Source organism: Dasypus novemcinctus, chromosome 11, assembly GCF_030445035.2.
Source record: "Dasypus novemcinctus isolate mDasNov1 chromosome 11, mDasNov1.1.hap2, whole genome shotgun sequence".
NCBI lineage: Eukaryota > Metazoa > Chordata > Mammalia > Cingulata > Dasypodidae > Dasypus > Dasypus novemcinctus.
Window position 1 is genome coordinate 45,235,674 of NC_080683.1, and position 19,735 is coordinate 45,255,408.

The following is a 19,735-nucleotide window of genomic DNA, read 5'->3' on the forward strand; positions in this document are numbered from 1 at the left end:
AGGAAGGACGTTTACTGCTCTGGGAAGATTATAGTTTACAATAATATCTATACATTCTCTCTCCTCTGGGGAGAGTGATTAACCTTCATCTTATGTCTAGGCCTCGCAGGTGGCTACATGCTGAGGACTTGAACATGGCCCTGCGTCCCCACAATCCACCCCACGTAGCAGCCTACGTTGGCCAAAGGACAAGCATTGCATCCACATTCCACAGCAGGAGCATGAAAGACAATGACTAAAGCTGTTGTGTGTTTTTCAATGATAATTGCAGTTCCTCCTGGCACAAAAACAACCAATGCGTGGTACTGTGGGTGGGGGTGGGGGGCTTTATTCAGCCTTGATAGTAAAATCACACAACTCAGGGAGTAGCCACCCCCCATCACCGATTCCTTCTTGCCGTTCATGCAAACAGAGGCGGATGCGATCTAGGGTGGCAGACTCAGCCGTTAACCATCCTAAGCCATTATATACAGCATATCCTAATAAAGGCCCAGGCTTAGTCACCTGTTCCCTAACAAGGGAAATAGACAATTGTGAGTCTCACTGAAAGATAGCAGCTGAATCTCACACTTAAACGAGAAGGTCTTGTTCCAAATTTGGTGATGGGTGGTATCCTACCATGCCAGCAAGGTGTTCCACGTTGTCCAATTTGCAGAAGTTATGGTACAAGGGAGACCAGTAGCACCTGAGGATGGTAAGTCTGTGCGAATCCAACCTTGGGTTTCCTTGTGGGCATTGGTTACTGCCGAAGTCCACTGTAGAAGGTATTGGCTAGGGCACTACCGGTGAAAAGATATTTATGGGGAACATAAGGGGCAGATTGTGCTGGTCTAACAGGATACAGTAGAAGCAACATTTCCATTAGTAGATAACAAAGTAGCAGATAGGGGAGCCTATGAGGAAGCTTCCAATACCATACATTTTCCCCTTCTAACTTCTTTGAGTTTTCTGTGGTGACATCAAAAACTAGTTTAAGCACAATTTTTCCATAGCTTTTAAGGACTTTTTCTTTACTTACTGAAATTTGGCCATTGGATTATGACTGTCATCTCAAAAGCTGTTCAATTTAATTAGGGAATTGCAGGACAGACTCTACAAAACAAGGTTTATTCTGTAATATCCCCTCTGTCCTATTATTTTAATTTCCAGGCCTAGTAGGCAGAATTCTAGGCTAAACTCACATCTCCCCTGTCTTTCCACACCCAGCCCATCGCCTTAGTTTCCTCTACTGGTTTTAATGAGTCACTGGAATTCAATGAAGGTTAGGAGAAGACCCTGGGGGCAACAAAGGCTATAGGAAGGTTATGGGAGAATTCTTTTCTTTAAATTGTTTCTTTATTCAGATTTTATGTGACTTTTTATTCTGTTTTGCTTCTCCAATTTGGGCTTCAGAAGTACTCATTTACCTATATAAGCACCCATTTAATTTTTAGCAATTTAAATAGAGCTCTTTTAAGAATTTTCATTTATTTTATTTTATTAAGGATTTATTTGTTTATTTTCCTCCCTTCCCCTCCTCCTGCCCTGCTGTTTTTGCTCTCTGTGCTGTCTTCTCATTTTCTCTCCTCTAGGATTCACCAGGATTCAATCCTCTGATAGGGAGAGAGGTTCCCTGTCTATTGCACCACCTCAGTTCCTGGTTTCAGCTGCACTTCGCCTTGACTCTCCCCTTGTGTCTCTTTCTGATGTGTCATCATCTCGCTGCATGACTCACTTGGGCGGGGCACTTGCTCACCATGCAGGCACTCATGTGGGCACTGGCTTGCCGCAAAGGTGTGCTTTCTTTTCTTCTTTTTCACCAGGAGGCCCCAGGGATCAAATCCAGGTCCTGCCATATGATAGGCAGAAGCTCTATCAGTTGAGCCACATCCGCTTCCCACATTTGTTATTTTAATATTACCATCCAGAGGTATGAAAATATACACCAAACAAACACAAAAAGAATTAAGGCATACCAACAGACACATAAAACTTACTAATTTGACTCATAATTCTTACTCTTTTGGATGGCTGTCTCCAAGCTCGCCATCATTTCACATTCTGATTTTTACTGCTTTTAAGATCTCCTCTGGAATCAACGTTTCCTATATATGCAAGCTCATTCTTGGAAACACTTTTATTAGTATCCATTACCAGTTAGGAATACTTGAGTAGTATAAATGCAGTTAAGTGCTAATTTAGCAGTTTAGACAGACAGACATTTAACGTATTTTCTGAATTACTTGTCAGGAGAACACTTAGGATTGAAGTTCAGAAGTAAGCTATTGATTCAAAACTGAAAGTTCTTTTTAACACCTTGATAAAAAGTCTGATCAAAATAAAATGTGAAGGAAGCGGACTTGGCCCAATGGATAGGGCATCCCCCTACCACATGGGAGGTCCGCGGTTCAAACCCCCAGCCTCCTTGACCTATGTGGAGCTGGCCCATGCACAGTGCTGATGCGTGCAAGGAGTGCCATGCCATGACAGGGTGCCCCCCGCGTAGGGAAGCCCCATGCGCAAGGAGTGCGCCCCGTAAAGAGAGCCACCCAGCATGAAAGAAAGTGCAGCCTGCCCAGGAATGGTGCCGCATACATGGAGAGCTGACACAACAAGATGACACAACAAAAAGAAACACAGATGATGCAACAAAGAGAAACACAGATTCCTGGTGCCACTGATAAGGATAGAAGCAGTCACAGAAGAACACAGCAAAAGGACACAGAGAGCAGACATCTGGGGGGATGGGGAGGGTAGAGAAATAAAAAATAAATCTTTTAAAAAAGTAAAATAAAATGTGAATAAAACTTGAAACTGTCAAAATAACATCCCATTAAACTCTTCCAGTTTACAGAATTTGCAGTATAACTGATCATCCGCTCAGCTCAGGCAATCGGCTAAGGCATCTTTCATCTCTGCCTGCACTAGGCGCATACCCCTCTTTAATTTTAACTTCCCTTCTAAGTGGTGCACGGAGCCTTTGCCATTTGTTCTGCCTTGGTAGCCACCCACAAGGCTCCTAACAGCAGCCAGGCTAGAGCCGCTGCCATCTGGCACTCTCCCTTTTCCTTATTTAACTGCAGCTGCTCTGCTATCTGCTGTAGCACAGCCAGCATACCTGCTGGAGTTTTTTGGGCATCCCCATATCCTCTCAGCAGACCCCACTCACCCAGGAGGGCAGCCACCCTTCCCCACATGAACATTATAGGCCAACTCGGGATTTCCCCCATGGATTCTCCCTTCCTGGAGCTCATGCCCACCACTGCTGGTGGTCCTTAGGTCTCCTGGCTGTGGTTCACTAATTATTACACAAAATTCCTAAAGGGCACAAGCTGGTGAGGCTGCAAGACCAAAGAACACACCTGGTACTTAGTCAGGCATAAGCTTTATTGGACCTTATGGCAGGACAGGCTCTCTGATGGTGGTGGTTCAGAGAGTGAAGATAACACTGCACGAAGAGATGGGAAATTGAGAGGTGCTATTAGGGGTTCCAGAACAAGGACATTCCATACGGCATGTCTAGAGTTCCTGCCAGGGTCATGTGAAGTGTACACATGGGGTGTGGTGCTGTTTTCACTATGCTCATAAGAAGCAGTTTACCAAGGACTTTACTGCTTTGGGAAGATTATAGTTTATGATACCATCTATGCACTCTCTCCCCTCTGGGAGGGTTGTTAACCTTTAACTTATGTCTAGGTCACACAGACAGCTACATGCTGAGGACTTGGGTGGGGGGACTGGGACCCCACACCAAGCACTGCTGAGAGCACACCCCAATTCCTCCCACTTCGGAACCACCTCGGCCTTCAGGTAGTGCCAGACTTTTGTCCTCACCAGCCTTACGGATTTGGTAAAACTTCTTAAACAAATGGCAGATCTACTTTGTTAAATGAACATGTGCAGCATGTTGTAGCAGAGCACCTAATACAATTCACATGTAAGTGATGTTATTTCTGTGGATGGGGTTCAGTGTGGGAATTTTCTGCAAGGTCTGAAATACTTTTCCCAGACCTGACCTTGGCAGGCCTGATCTTCGCATCTCCTTCGTACAGAATATTCATTTTCTTCTTTTTTTTTTAATTAATTTATTTATTTCTCTCCCCTTCCCCCCGCCCCCGCCAGTTGTCTGTTCTCTGTGTCCATTCACTGTGTGTTCTTCTGTGACTGCTTCTGTCCTTATCAGAGGCACCAGGAATCTGTTTCTTTTTTGTTGCATCATCTTGTTGTGTCAGCTCTCTGTGTGTGTGGCACCATTCCTGGGCAGGCTGCACTTTCTTTCGTGCTGGGCGGCCCTCCATATGGGGCGCACTCCTTGCACGTGGGACTCCCCTATGCGGGGGACATTCCTGCATGGCAGGGCACTCCTTGAGCGCATCAGCACTGCGCATGAGCCAGCTGCACATGGGTCAAGGAGGCCCAGGGTTTGAACTGTGGATCTCCCATGTGGTAGGCAGACACCCTATCCATTGAGCCAAGTACGCTTCCCTCATTTTATTCTTTACATTAGAACAAAAATGTCATTGTGATTCCCACTCTGACTTCTGAGACCCAAAGGCCTCACTCCAACATCTCTCTCCTCCAATCACCAGCAGACTTTTTTTTAAACAAATCAATATTTTATACATATTAATAAAGCATACAATTCATCTAGAGTGTGCAATCAATGGCATTTGGTATACTCACATAGTTGTATATTCATCATTTCAAGCATTGTCAGAGCATTTTCATTATTTCAATAATAATTATACAAGAAAACAGATAAATGAACAAGAAATTTCCTCACCTCTCAATCTCTCTATATTTCCTCTTGTACATAGCTGCTATTTCTGGCTATTCTTGCACATTTATTTGTTTATTAAACAGTTTTATTAAGACATATTCACATATCATATGATCTCTCTAAAGTGTATAATCTATGGCTTTTTGTAGAATCACAATGTTATATACATTCATCACCTCAAAAATTTTAGAACAATTTCATTACTCCAAAAAGACCACACCCCTTAGCATTCTTCTGAGCCCTACGTAAACACTAATCTAATTTCATCTTTATAAATTGATTTATATTTACATTTTATATAAATGGAATCATACAATATGTAGTAATGTGTCTGTCTCCTTCACTTAGTATAATGGTTTGGTTTTTTTTTTTTTTTGTCTGTTACTAACATTTTGTAGTATTAACCTACATTTGTTCAGCTTCAAAAAAAAAGGTTTCACAATTCACTGGGGCTAGTACTAGCCAGGAAGTCAGAACAAATTAGGTAGGTAATATGAGGGATAGTCCCAAAGTGACCTGGATTAGAGACCTAATATGACCATTTATAGGTTATGTGATCTTGGACAATTTACTTATGCAAGCCTGAGTTTTCGGGCCTGAAAAAGAAAGCAATCATCTTTTCCTTGCAAGAATTAGAAAAAAGAGTTCAAATATTTGAGGCCTATAAGGCATAAAGTATTGCCTTTAATTTATTTTATTTTATTTTTTTGAGGTACCACTGAGCCACACTGGCTCCCCTGGTTTTATTGTTGTAGTACTTGTTGTTTGCTTGTTGCTTTGTTTTTGTTTTTTAGAAGGCACCAGGAACAGAACCCGGCACCTCCCATGCACTCAGCAGCGTGAGCCACATCTGCTCCTGCCTGTATTATTTTTATGTCAGTGCTTCATTTGAAAATACCTTCCCCTGTTTTATATATACACACAATCCTATACCTACATTGGTGAGGAAGGCAGCCTCTTTCCTTGTAATAGGCCAGTTTTGATGCCTTGCATTTACAATAGCTGCTTTTCTTTAAGATTTAGTTTTTATTTATTTATTTCTCCCCACCCCCTTGTTGTTTGCACTTGCAGTGTCTGTTTGTTGTGTGCTGGTTTTCTTTTTAGGAGACACCAGGAGCTGAACCCAGACCTTTTATGCGGGAGGTAGGCACCCAATCGCTTGAATCACCTCCACCCCCTGCTTTATTGGATTTCTCATTATGTTTTCCTCCCTATGTCTTTTGTTGTGTCATCTTGTTGCATCAGTTCACCGTGCCTGCCCATCATGTCAGCTTGCTGTCTTGCTCATCTTCTTCTTTTTTTTTCCAATTTATTTTTATGCTCTCATCTTCTTTTTAGGAAGCACTGGGAACTGAACCAGGGGCCTCCCATGTAGTAGTCAGGAACTCAACTGCTTGAGCCACATCTGCTTTCCACTTGTCTTCTTTAGGAGAAGTGTAGGTGAGAACTCAGTCACTTGAGCCACATCCACTTCCCTAAGGTCAAGATTCAGGGCAATCGGGTAATTTATAGACTCTCAATTTTTTTCAGTTAATTAAAAGTCAGATACTGATCCCAAACCAAGTTTATGGCATAATGACTAGAACAAAGAATTGTACCCTGAGATCCATGCTAGACAGCTTCATGGAATCTGTGCATGTCTGTCAAATTTGCATTTACGGCTTTGTGGCAATGTCCAATACACCTTTCTTCAATGATGGAAATGTTTCTTTGTCCAATATGGTAGCCGCTAGTCACAGGTGGCTATTGAGAACTTTTAATGTGGCTAGTGCCATGAAAAATTTAATGTTTAATTTAATTTTAATTAATTTAAATTGCCATATGTGACTGTAGCTACTGTATTAGACAGTGCAGTTCTATGGAATTCATTACCCATCATAGGTAAGAAAACACAGATTTAAAATTTAACAAATTTTGTCATAAACATAGACTAAGCAATCTAAAGTCAAATAACAAGATATTAAACTAAGTCAAAATCCTCTCAGTGTAACTGAATGAATTATAGACACAGAATAACAAGAAGAAAAGCTAAAGTCAGGGGAGAGTGCATTGGAAGATACAGGTGAGGTTTGGGCATGTACTCATTAATTTTTACTAGTTATGTGCATCAAAGAACCCTGAAATCTCAGTGACTTATAATCACAAAGATTTCTTTTTCTTTTACATGGCTTTTTTTATAAGTTATATTTTCTTTTGGACCCAGCTAAAGGAGAAGCCCCCATCTAGGACAGGCCAATCTCATGGCACAGTCAAAAGAGTGATGGCAGATACATGTGATAGCTCTTAAAACTTCTTCATATTTCATTGGCCTGCCCGTGTGACATGAATGGAGTGAGAAATCTATATGCTCCTCCCTCAAGGAGGGGCACAAAGAAAGAAATGAAGAAAAAGAAACCAGCCTACATGTCCATTATAGAAAATGAGTTAATGGAGTCATACAATGTGTTAGAAAGCAATTAAAAATTAATTGAGGGAAGCGGACTTGGCCCAGTGGTTAGGGCGTCTGTCTACCACATGGGAGGTCCGGGTTCAACCCTGGGCCTCCTTGACCCGTGTGGAGCTGGCCCATGCGCAGTGCTGCTGCGCGCAAGGAGTGCCCTGCCATGCAGGGATGTCCCCCACATAGGGGAGCCCCACGCACAAGGAGTGCGCCCCGTAAGGAGAGCCGCCCAGCACGAAAAAAAAAAGTGCAGCCTGCCCAAGAATGGCGCTGCACACATGGAGAGCTGACGCAGCAAGATGACGCAACAAAAAGAAGCACAGATTCCCGGTGCCACTGATAAGAATAGAAGCAGTCACAGAAGAACACACAGCAAATGGACACAGAGAGCAGACAACTGGCGGGGGGGGAAGAGATTAATAAAAAAATAAATCTTTAAAAAAAATTAATTGAAACTGTGGTGCATCCTTATAATGGAATATTATATACAGCGTTAAAAACAAATGAGCTATCAAGCCACAAAAAAGCATGGAAGAACGTTAAATGCCCTTTGCTAAGTAAAAGAAGCCAGCCTGAAAAGGCTAGATACTGTATGTTTCAAATTATATCACATTCTTGAAAAAGCAAAACTACGGAAACAGTACAAAGATAAGTCGGGGGGAGGTTGGGGGGATGGGGTGAACAAGGAAAGCATGGAGGGTTTTTACAGTGGTGAAACTATCCTGTTTGATATTGTAATTGTGGATACACAACATTTGTGCAAAGCACCTTTATAACATAAAGAGTGAACCTTGATGTATGCAAATTAAAAAGAAATAATTTAGGACATTGTGGGATCCTAGGAAAAAACCCAGACTGTGACAAGAGAATCTAACTTACTATAAATGTGTGAAACAATCACACACAAGGGGGAGTGGGAGAAGGTGTTGAGCTAAGTAACTTTAGAAATCAATGGAGTCTGTAAAACTAAAAGGAAAAGAAATTGCATATAAGCACTGAGCTCCAGTTGATAAGGTTGAAGTAGGAATTTATAGATAGCAAGGAAGGAAGCTAGAATGATCTATATGGTAATAAATTCAAGTTGGAGACATCAGTAAATATTCATGTTTAATTTAATACAGATACAAGTGGTTACCTAGAAAAATATTTATAGATCTATGTATATATACAAGTTAGTACACACACACATATTTCTGTGCTTTGTTAGCTGAAAGGAACCAAAAGGAAAAAATCACCCCAGGAGCAACAAGCATACCTAGTACCCAGATCTTGATTTCTAATACTATTCCATTAAAAGGAACAAGGGATCCTTGGGGAAATGCCTGATGCTAGGGCTGGGTAGAAAATATATGAGAAAAGCCTTAAGCATCTTTGTAGTGCCAGAAAGTAAGGAAGTGCTTAACACACACACACATTGCTGGGGGATGTTAGAGGAGCACAGTACCCACAATTGAAAGAAAGAGAGAAAGAGAGGAAGGAAGAAAGGGAGGGACAGAAGGAAGGGCAACCACATTGCATTGCTCCATTAACTCATTTTCTATTGACAATTAAAGACGTGGTCCTGGATGGGAGTTAACAAGGGAGGAGAGAAGACTCAAAGGACATTATTGGGACATAAGAAAAAATTGAGTGGGTGGGTGGGGAGTGGGGTATATGGGAACCTCTTATGTTTTTGTTTCATCCTCCCCCCGTGTAGCTTGCTTGCTGTCTGCTCTCTATGTCCATTCGCTGTGCGCTCTTCTATGTTTTTTCAATTGTCTCCCTTTTTTTGCTGTTGTTGCACCATCTTGCTGAGTTGGCTCTCTGTGGCGCTTGCAGGCCATGGTGCTTGCAGGCCAGCCCCTCTCCACGGCTTGTGGGCGAGCCTGCCTTCACAAGGAGGCCCCAGGATGTTAACCCAGGGCCTCCCATATGGTAGATCAGCCGCTTCCCTCCTCTTATTTTTTTTAATGTAACATTTTGTGTGATCTAGATAATTTTAAAAAAAGAAAAAATTGAAATATAGACCATAAGCTTTATATCAATGTTAAATTTCTTGAACTTGGTAACTGCATTTAAGATGGATATGTAAGTGAATATTCTTAAGAAACATAAATGGCATTTATAAGTGTTCAAGGACTATGACGCATACATTTACTCAGGTGATAGACTGTTAAAATAATTGATGGATGGATAGATAAATAGATGGAATGATACAGCAAGTGTGGCAAAATGTTAAAATTTGATATGTGGGACAGATATATTAAAGTTATCTGGCTTTGTATTATTTTTGTAACTGTCCTGTGGATTTGAAAGTATTTCAAAACAAAAAGTTCAAAATTTTGAAAAATGAACAGGTAGCAAATATTTACAAATATAATGATATGATGTCCACAATTTGCATAAAAACAATGTGGACTGGGGACTATGATAAGATCACCCATCATTGTGAAGCGGGTAACCAGGTAGATCAGGCTCTTTACACTGTTCGCTCTATCTCTGTTTATGTTTGAAATTTTTCAGTTGAAAGTTTAAGAAAAAGGAATTTTCTTTTAGAGTTAACTCTATATGGCCAAATATGGAAAAAAGTTTGGAAGTAGGTTAGGAAGCGGAGTGGGTTAGGAAGGGGAATTTTACTTGTCATTGTGTAGCTTGCTGTACTGTTTACATTTGTATGTGTGTTTAAAAAAAAAAAAAAAAAACAGCATTTAAAAGAGCTAAAACAGGAGCCTGTGAGTGAGGCGCGGCAGCGGAGGGCAGCCGAGCAGGTCAGGACGGCAGCCTTCCCCGATGCCCCGATGCCCCGGGGCTGGCAGCGGCGGCCTCACACCAGTGGGACCAGCGGGACCCACCGGGAGGCGACCGCGACGGCTCCGGCAAGCCGTCTTTATCTAGAGGTGTCTGCAGAGCGCCTCCTGGAGTCCACCAGGAATGGCTAGCTGGACCTGAGTGGGAAGCCAATCAAAGCTCAACTTGGGGAGGCTGGTGGGTGACTCCCATTCATAACGAAGATATTACTTATGATGAATTAGTGCTAATGGTGCAGAAAGTTTTCAGAGGAAAACTGAGTACTGCTGAAGTTACAATAATGTATAAAGATGATGATGGACCTCTGATAACAATTTTTGATGGCTTTGACCCTTCCTTTGCAATTCAGGGTAGCTAGGATACTGAAACTGACATGGTTTGTTAATGGCCAACCAAGGCCCCTTGAATCAAGCCACGTGAAGTATCTCCACCAAGAACTGACAGGACTCGAAATGAAGTTAATCGCTCATTGGATAGCTTGGAACTAACCTGGGGAACTAGGACCCTCCACCAATATTCCTGAAAATGATCCTGTTGATAGTAGGGAAGAAAAGTCTGCTGTCTCAGATTCTTCTGGAAAGCGATCTCCTTAACTTACAGCTGCACGTGTGTGTGCTTTTTGGATTCCTTTATAAAAAAAAACAAAAACAAGATGAAATCAATAAAAATGTCACGCCAGTGTTTGGTTGAACAGATGGGCAGGTTTCAGGGCCACCCATGCTGCAGAAGAGCATTGAGGACTGACAGCATCGCTTCCTCTTCCTCAGCAGCTCGCCCACCAGGAGTCCAGCCACCGCAGCCACCCAGAACAGGAGCTGAGACAGCAGCGAGCGGAGGGCCCAGCCCCGCCGACCCGGCAGCCAGCGGCTGAGACGCCAGCAGCCAGCGGCTCGCGCTCGCCGACACCGTGCGGGATTCGTGTTCAGGCGGCAGTGGGCGGACTGGACCCAGCAACCTCAGCAGTCCCAGCAGCCAACTTCCCCGGCCCCGGCGCCTGCCCTCTCTGCTCAGCCTCAACAGCTGCCTGTTCAGCTGTTTAAGACACTTAAAAAGCAGAACATTTTTTATATCACTGTTTCTGTTAAATGAAAGTCTAATTAGCTGGAACACGATAAAAGACCAAGATGGAATTTTTTTTTCTCCCCAGCTTTAAAATGTAGCAGCGTCCCAGTTATTTTATTTTAGAACGCTGCTCTTAAATGTGTATACACTGGTTGACTTTCTAACTTGCCTTGTCCAAAGGATATTAAAATCTCAGGCTGGGGGGAGCAGATGTAGCTCAGTGGTTGAACACCTGCCTCACACGTATGAGGTCCCGGGTTTGATCCCTGGCACTTCCTAAAAAAAAAAAAAAAAGAAAGGTTAGGCTGAGGTTTAGCTCTCTTGGCTTTTTACTATTAATATGATATACTAAAGAAGATCACTTTAAGAAGACAGCTAGATATTATGCACAAAATGTAAAACTGATAGGCTAATAAAGATGACTGAACCCAAGAAAAGGAGCAATAAAACAAAACACAAGGAAATAATAAAATAAAAATACAGTATTAATTAGATACACCTGGAACATACTACACAAGATGCAAAATCCATTCAAATGACAAAAGTACATTTTTAGTTGACTCTCCCATCTCGTTATCTTTTTTAATCTTTTAAACAGAATGGTAGGCTTCCTATGTAACCAACAGACTGTAACTGCCGTGGTTTCCCTGCCTTATGTTTCAGCAGTGCAGCTGGCATACCTAGCACATGCCTGGAATAGAGGGTTGAACACACTTAAAGTGAATGAAAAAAAAAAGTAAGATTTTATTTTAGGAAACATTCTGTTTTAAATACACACCATTTTTAGATGCAAAGGAAAAAGAAATCTTCCTTCCTACCAGCCTAGCTTCCTGCATCGTAAATTGGGATCCATGGACATACCCTGATAGGAAGGTGGGAATGGCATCTTGGAAGGCATTTTAATGATCGAAGAAGTCCAACAGACATACATTTTCAGAGAATAAAGCTGTCCAGGACAATAACATTAGCAGGTAATTTGGCCTGGGTCTGTTCTGGTTTGCGTTTGTCGTGAATGCTGTTACTGTTTTACTTGTATCTGGAATTACATCAAAGCACTACAGTCACTGCTCCTCTCCCACAGAGGAAAGGTTCTGAGCCACTGTCGAGCCAGGAACTCCTTGGACCAGGTGGACCCAGAAGCCATTGTCTGAGGGACAACTTTTCCTATATATGAATAAAAGAAGGCCCTGATAAATTGCTAAGTAGGAGGGCATGATATTCAAGGCTTGAGCCATTTCCTTCTAAAAGAAAATTTACACAACTTAAAACTCACAGGGCAGAAGGCAGGGAGGGTAAGGGAAGTAAATGTTCTTCAAAATCCTTATCTTGCTCTCCTTCTTGATACAAGTAATAAAGACATGTAATGCTATATGTTTTATTAAAGCATAAGGAAAACCAGCATAGCAATCCATGAACAGGAGATAAATTGTCATTATGAATGTCATCATGGTCAGTCATCTCAGGTATGGAAAAGGGCAGCAGTCTCCTCACCCCTAAAGGCTGTGCAGTGTCCTTGGAGCTTGGCCATCAGCCACCCTCCCTTCATGCAGGTCACCTCTCCAGGAACGGGTCAGGGTCTTCGATTTTCTGAATTCTTAAAGAGTCAAAAGCAAAACAAAACAAAACAAAATACCTCACTAGCAGAGGATTGAGAATCCAATGTAACACCTGATTTTTAAATAATATCTTGAGTAGAAAATAAAGGATCTGCTTTGAAAAACATGTTTTGAATACTACCTATCTATGAAGTTCTGAATCTTACACTCACTGCTTTTTTTTTTTTTTCTTTTCCAGGAGGTACCTTATATATGCAAAACAGGCAACCTCTGAGCTACACCTGCTCCACTCACTGCTTTTTTAAAAGAAGGAATCAATCAATTAAGGACCTGGTAAGGAAAAGAATGTAATCTTGACCTTTGGCTGCGAAGTACCCTAAAAAAACTGCAGAAGGAGGCTGGCTGGCTGCACACAGGACCAGAACCCCAACTTTGAACACAGTTATGAGGTTTGCCCTGGTGTGAATGCTTGGTTATTATGGTGAAACACAACTGGTAGATGGACTTATCCTCTTTTCCTTTTACGTATTTGATGATCTCCGTGGCCTGTTAGAAGAAAAGCTAGAGGATAAAACATTAAACTGTAAAACACACACAAAAAAATTGTGACAGATCAATGATTGTACTATATGGTAATTTTTATAATGTTTGAAAATTTATCTTGCTACTTAAACAAATGAAAAAAGTATTATTCAATTTTTTAAAAGTAGAGTTAATTGGTATCAGAGAAGGTAGAGCAATTTTGTGAATGCAATCAATACAATTGAATTGTACACTTGAAAATGGTTAAAATGGGAAATTTTGAGTTGTCTGTTACTACAATAGAAAAGCTTTTCAAAAGAAATAATAAACACAAAGACTGCTTTGAAAAAGTGTCCTTAATATTCTAAGAGAAAGGCCACTTTACCTCTTAAATGGGACTCAGTCTTAAGAACTGCCGTAAGATTAGAGCTCCACCTAGTGGCTAATGGTGATATTAACTCTTGAAACAATAGAAATATGCCAAACTTGCAAATATGCTAGCAATCTTAACAGAAAATATGTAAAGAGAGAGTTGGCTATATATAATATATATAAGTATATTAACAGAAACAATCCTTCATAGGAAGCTATTCAGAAGAGGAGGGTCTGGAATGGCAGAAAACTCTCATTCCAGCTAAAATACAGATGCCCAGTTAAATTTGAATTTCAGATAAACATCAACTAATTTTTTAGTATAAGTATTCCAAAATACCTAAAATGTAAGTATTTATTTTCAACAAATAACATCACAGAGAAAGTTAACAAATGAGACAGATTTGGGGATACTTGCAACACCATAAAACAACAAGATACTGATGAATGGACCCTGTGGAAAAAAACCTTGCAAATAAAAGCTGAGACCCAATAGAAAAATGGACAAAGAACATGATTAGATAATTCAAAGAAGGGTAAAATAAATGACTTACAATAATATGAGGAGATGTTATATCTAACTGTGGAGAAATACATATTAAAACAAAAAGATACTACCTTATTCATACAAGCTGGGTTTACCAAAGTTTTGTGAGATTTTGAAGAAACTGGAGTCATTATGCACCTTTGGTGGAAGTAAAGAATGGTTCAGCCATTCTACTATACAACCTAAAAACATTTTTATGAAATTAAGTATGAAAAGCATGAACATGTCCTACCTCACGGAAAGCACACCTCTGGATAATTTCCTGCAAAATTTACTGACATATCTACGAAGTAGGACATACAAGAATGTTCCTCACAAGCACTGTTTGTGGAAAGGGGAGCTGAAAGCAATCTAAATGTCCAATACTTGGGGGAAGGATCACTAAAATGTGGCAAATGTGCATGAGGTACACAGTGCAGCTGTCAAAAGCAAAGAAATAAAGGTATACTCAGAAACAGATAGATCTTAAGGACATGGCATTGGATTTAAAAAGAAAGAATTAGATCTGGAAGCGGATGTGGCTCAAGCGATTGGGCTCCTGTCTACCATATGGGAGATCCAGGGTTCAATTCCTGGGGTCTCCTGGTGAAGGCAAGCTTGTGAGCTTGCCCAAGCAGAAGTGTTGGCCCGCATGGAATGCAGACACAGCAAGGTGATGCAACAAAGAGAGACACAGAGGAGAGACAATAAGAGATGCAGCAGACCAGGAAGCTGAGGTGATTCAAGAGACTGAGTGCCTCTCTCCCATTCTGGAAGGTTCCAGGATTGGTTCCCAGTGCCACCTAAAGAAAAGAAAAGCAGACACAGAAGAACACACAGTGAATGGACACAGAGAGCAGACAGTGAGCACAAAACAGGGGGTGGGGGGCATGGGTGGAGAAATAAATCTTTTTAAAAGAAGAATTAAATCTGTTCCACAAAAATATTTGCAACATTTTTATCACTTGCATACACAAAGCCATACCATATTTTTTCAAGGTCATATTTGAGTAGAAGCCTATTAGAAACCAGGTCTATTTGAGTAAAAACCTATGGAGCTGGAAAAGGATAGGGGTGGGAGTCAAAGTAGAGTTTGGAGGTAAGGGGGAGATATTCACTATATGAAACAAGAGCAGGGCCTTACATGGACCATGAGGACCATATGACAGTCTCAGTTCTCTGCTACTGAGATCCACGGGAGTGACTACAACGATGTAGACAAGCAGGAAGAAAGGAAAGGCATGCAAAAGTTGAAAGAACCCAATCTGTTTTTAAAATTCCAGGGAAAAAAAGAAGGAAATTCTTGACATGAATACTAACCATCTATAAGAGACTGACCTTAGATGCAAGGACACAATCAGGCTGAAAATGGAAGGTTGGAAAAAGATATTTGACACAAATAGTAATCGAAAAAGATCTGAAGTAGTGATTTTAATATAGGACAAAATAGATTTTAAAAATGCAAAACTCTTAAAAGAGACGAAAGTGACTATATATTAATAAAAGGGATACTTCACCAAGAAAAAATAGCAATAATAAATATTTGTGCATCTAACCTGGGTGCCACAAAATACACAAGGCATGCACTGGTAAAATTGAAGGGATAAATAGATGTCTCTACAATAATAGTTGGAGACTTCAATACACCACTCTAAGCATTGGATAGAACATCTGAAAGGAGGACAAATAAGGAAACAGAGCTTGAATATTATGATAAATGAACTAGATATAACATAGAGTTATAGAACATTATACCCCAAAACAGCAGGATATACATTCTTCTCAAGTGCTCATGACTCTTTCTCCAGGATAGACCATATGTTGAGTCATAAATCAGATCGCAATACATTTTAAAAGACTGAAATTATACAATGCATTTTTTATCGTAATGCAATGAAACTGGAAATCAATAACAATGGAAAAAGGGAAAATCACAAAAATATGGATATTAAACACCATACTCTTAAATAATAAGTGAGTCAGAAATTGCAAGAGAAAACTGTAAATATATTGAGATGAATGCAAACAAGAACACAATACATCAAAACTTATGGGAGAGGGAGCAGATGTTGCTCATGGGAGGTCCTGGGTTCGGTTCCTGGTGCCTCCAAAAAACAAAAAACATAAAACTCAACAAGCAAACAAACAAACAAAAAAACAAGTTAGAGGAGTTGATGTGGCTCAGTGGTTAAGTGCTGGCTTCCCATATATGAGGTCCTGGCTTCTGTCTCCAGCTCCTGTACCTCAAAAATAAATAGACAGACAGACAGACAGACAGACAGACAGACAGATAGATAGATAGATAGATAGATAGATAGATAGATAGATAGATAGATAGATAGAACTTACGGGAGACAGTGAAGGAAGTGCTGAGAGGGAAATTTTTAGCCCTCAATGCTTACATTAAAATAGAAAAAAAGACCTAGAGAAATAAAAAACAGCAAACCAATACCAAAGCAAGCAGAAGGAAAGAAAGAACAAAGATTAGAGCACAAATAAATGAAATGGAGAATAGAAAAACAATAGAGACAATCAACAAAACTAAGACTTGGCTCTTCAAGAAGATCAACAAAACTGACAAACCCTTAGCTAAACTAACATAGAAAAAGAGAGAAGATATAAATAAATAAAATCAGAAATGAGAAGAGAACATTACCACTGATGCCACAGAAATAAGAGATCATAAGAGGATACTATGAACAACTGTATGCCAACGAACTAGACAATGTTGATGAAATGGACAAATACCTAGAAATTGATGAACAACCCACACTGACCCTAGGAGAAATAGAAGACCTCAACAAACCAAACACTAGTAAAGAGATTGAAACATTCATCAAACAACTTCCCGAAATGAAAAACCTAGGACCAGATGGCTTCACAGATGAATCCCACCAATCATTTAAAGAATATATAATACCAATATTGCCGAAATCTTCCAAAAAATTGAACAGGAGAGAAAATTACCCAACACATTTTATTTTATTTTTTTAAACTCTTTTTTTAAGATTTATTTCTCTTCCCTTCCCCGCCCTCCCCACCCCCCAGTTGTCTGCCCTCTGTAACCATTCACTGTGTATTCTTCTGTGTCCACTTGTGTCAGCAGCACCCAGAATCTGTGTCTCATTTTGTTGCATCAGCTCACCATGTGTGCAGCCCCACTCCTGGGCAGGCTGCACTTTTTTCACACTGGGCAGCTCTCCTTACGGGGTGCACTCCTTGCATGTGGGGCTCCCTTATGCAGGGGACACCCATGCATGGCAGGGCACTCCTTGCACGCATCAGCGCTGCGCATGGGCCAGCTCATCGCATGGGTCAGGAGGCCCTGGGTTTGAACCTTGGACCTCCCATGTGGAAGGCAGATGCCCTATCCGTTGGGCCAAATCCGCTTCCCCCAACAAATTTTATGAAGCCAACAACACCCTAATATCAGAGCCAGATAACAATACTACAAGAAAATTAGAGACCAATCTCTCTAATAAACAGATGCAAAAATTCTCAACAAAATACTTACAAATCGAATCCAACAGCATATCAAAATACTTTTACATAACAACCAAGTGGAATTTATTCCTCATATCCAAGGGTGGTTCAACATAAGAAAATCAACCAACATAATACACCACATTAACAAACTGAAGGAAAAAAAAAAATATGATCATCAATTGACACAGAAAAGGCATTCAACAAAATACAGCATCCTTTTTTGACAAAACACTTCAAAAGATAGGAATAGAAGGAAAATTCCTCAATATAATAAAAGGCATATATGAAATACCCACAGCCAACATCATACTCAATGGGGAAAGGTCGAAAGCTTTCCCTTTCAAGAGTGGGAACAAGACAAGAATGCCCACTATAACCATTTTTATTCAATATTGTATTAGAAGTTCTAGATGGCAATTAAAGGGGGAAAAAAGGTGTACTAATAGGAAAAGAGGAAGTAAAACTCACTGTTTGCAGATGACATGATCCTGTACATAGACAATTCATGACAAAGCTACTTGAGTTAATAAATCAGTTCAGCAAAGTGGCAGGATACAAGATAAACACACAAAACCAGTAATGTTTTTGTACACTAGTACTAAACAATCTGAGGAGGAAATCCAGGGGGGAAATTCCATTTTTAATAGCAACAAAGAGACTCAAATACCTAGGAATTCATCTAACTAAAGAAGTACAGGATCTATATGCAGAAAACTATAAAACAATGCTAAATGGAATTTTTAAAAACCTACACAAATAAAAAGACATTGTGTGTTCGTGGAATGGAGTATTAAATATCATAAAGATGTCAATCTTATCCAAAATGACTTATAGATTCAAAGCAATACCAATCAAAATTCCAACAGTTTACTTAAGAGAATTAGAAGAGGCAATTACCAAATTTATTTGGAAGGAAAGTGCACCCAAATAGCCAAAAACATTCTAAAAAAGAAGAGCTACATGGTAGGAATTTCACTGCCTGACTTTGAAATATATTACAAAGCTACATGGTCAAAACAGCATGGTACTGGCATAAAGATAGAAGCATTGATCAGTGGAATAGAACTGAGAATCCAGAAATAAACCCTCACCTATTCAGTCAACTGGTTTTTGACAAACCAACAAAGTTAATGTTAATGGGACAAAGCAGTCTCTTCAACAAATGATGCTGAGACAACCAAAAGAATGAAAGAGTACCCCTATCTCACTAACTATACAAGATTCAACTCAAAATGGATCAATGACCTAAATATAAAAGCCAGGACCATGAAACTACTGGAAGAAAATGTACAGAAATATCTCAAGACCTTTTTGTAGGTGGTGGTTTCTTGGAATTTATACCCAAAGCACATGTAACAAAAGAAAAAATAGATAAATGGGACCTCCTCAAGATTAACACTTTTGCACCTCACAGGACTTTGTCAAAATGGTAAAAAGGCAGCCAACTCAAAGGAATGAAATATTTGGAAATCACATATCCAATAAGGGTTTACCATCCAGGATATACAGAGAGATGTTACAACTCAACAATAAAAAGACAAACAACTCAATTTAAAAATGGGCAAAAGGCTTGACTAGACATTTGTGCAAAGAAGAAATACAAACGGCAACAAAACACATGAACAAATGTTCAACATCACTAATGATTAGGGAAATGCAAATCAAAACTACAATGGGATATCATTTCACACATATTAGAATGGCCACTATTAAAAAGAGAACTACAAGTGTTGGAGAGGATGTGGAGAGATAGGAACACTTATTCACTCTTGGTGGAAATGCAGAATGTTACAGCCACAGTGGAGAACTGTTTGGCAGTTCCTAAAGAAGTTGAATATAGATTTGCCACATGACCTGGTAATACCACTACTGGGTAAATACCCAGAAAAACTGAGAGTAGTGACAAGAACAGACATCTGCACATTGATGTTCATAGCAGCATTATTCATGATTGCCAAAAGTTGGAAACAACCCAGGTGTCTATCAACAGATGAATGGATAAACAAACTGTGGTATATTCACACAATGGAATATTATGTGGCTGTAAGAAGAAATGAAGCTGTAAAACCTATGACAACATGGATGAACCTGGGGGACATTATGATGAGCAAAGCAAGCCAGACACAAAAGGACAATTACTGTACGATTGTGTTACTATGAACCAAATATATTGTGTAACATACTGTGTGATTCAAAAAAAAATTTATATGTATCCTGTACATTTA

At 40.1% G+C, this 19,735-nt stretch overlaps 1 pseudogene; it reads left to right on the plus strand.

The window, feature by feature from the left end:
- The first annotated feature begins 9,976 nt into the window (after nt 1-9,976).
- On the plus strand, nt 9,977-11,075 carry LOC101435726 (protein TFG pseudogene; annotated as a pseudogene).
- Nucleotides 11,076-19,735: the final 8,660 nt, after the last annotated feature.